General features: G+C 50.5%; 1 pseudogene; it reads right to left on the bottom strand.

Annotated features, from left to right (window-relative positions):
* Positions 1-568: 568 nt before the first annotated feature.
* LOC104466283 lies at positions 569-1,406 on the bottom strand (annotated as a pseudogene).

The raw sequence follows: 1,406 nt of genomic DNA, 5'->3' as shown, positions 1-1,406 counted from the left end.
GGGGGACTTCACCTCTGAGGGTGTTTCACCTTCTGAGTCTCCATTCATTCCAGCCCCATCCTCTCCTCTCCTCACCCCTCCAAATTCATGTCCAGAGAGTCTGGTATCTGCCATCAGTCCTGTCATACATGGAGAAACCTGAGGAGATAATGGGAGCTCATGGACCATCTCCCCTGCCATTGGACACCAAAAGAGAACTCTGAAATCCAGAACATTTTATGCAGTGGAAGCCAACGGTACAATGAGTTTAACTCCCAAACCACTGAAATCACAAGGAGAAAATACTCTAAAAGACCAATTCCTCGGATATTTTCTTGGCAGAAGCATGGAGAAAGACCCCAGCCTTCAGGCACTGCATCTGAGAGATGCCCTTTTATTGAAGAGCTGCTACCAGACACGGCACATTTGACATGGTGTTGTGGAAGGGTCAGAAACAACTGGATCAAGCCTCAAGAGAAGCAGTATAAACCCAGAAAATAAAAAATACATATCTGATTATGACAAGGCAAAACAGCAGACTTGTGACCTAAGAAGGACTCTGGGAAATGTGCAGAGAAGGGGAGGCAGGTTATTGTTGGTGAAACAAGATTGATCGGGCCAGTTTCAGCAGGTCATCCTTGATCTCCTGGTTCCTCATGCTGTAGATGAGGGGGTTCACTGCTGGAGGAACCACTGAGTACAGAAATGACACTACCAGATTTAGAACTGGTGAGGAGATGGAGGGTGGCTTCAGGTGGGCAAATATGCCAGTGCTGACATACAGGGAGACCACAGCCAGGTGAGGGAGGCACATGGAAAAGGCTTTGTGCCGTCCCTGCTCAGAGGGGATCCTCAGCACAGCCCTGAAGATCTGCACATAGGACACCACAATGAAAACAAAACACCCAAATGCTAAACAGAGAGTAAATACAACAACCCCAGCTTCCCTGAGCTAGTCTGAATCTGAGCAGGAGAGCCTGAGGATCTGGGGGATTTCACAGACGAACTGTTTCAGGGCATTACCCTTGCAGAGGGGCAGTGAAAATGTATTGGCCGTGTGCAGCAGAGCATTGAGAAACCCACTGCCCCAGGCAGCTGCTGCCATGTGGACACAAGCTCTGCTGCCCAGGAGGGTCACATTAGTGCAGGGGTTTGCAGATGGCAACGTAGCAGTCATGGGCCATGACAGTGAGAACAGAATATTCAGCCCCAACCAAGAAGGCAAACAGAAAGACCTGTGCAGCACATCCTGAGCTGGAGATGTCCCTGGTGTCCCAGAGGGAATTGGCCATGACTTTGGGGACAGTGGTGGAGATGGAGCCCAGGTCAAGAACAGAGAGGTTGAGGAGGAAGAAGTACATGGGAGTGTGGAGGCGGTGGTCACAGGCTACGGTGGTGATGATGAGGCCGTTGCCCAGGAGGGCAGC

The sequence above is a fragment of the Pterocles gutturalis genome, unplaced genomic scaffold (assembly GCF_000699245.1).
Source record: "Pterocles gutturalis isolate BGI_N339 unplaced genomic scaffold, ASM69924v1 scaffold15784, whole genome shotgun sequence".
NCBI lineage: Eukaryota > Metazoa > Chordata > Aves > Pterocliformes > Pteroclidae > Pterocles > Pterocles gutturalis.
The sequence above is the reverse complement of the archived record's forward strand: the minus strand, read 5'-3'. Positions and strand labels throughout refer to the sequence as shown.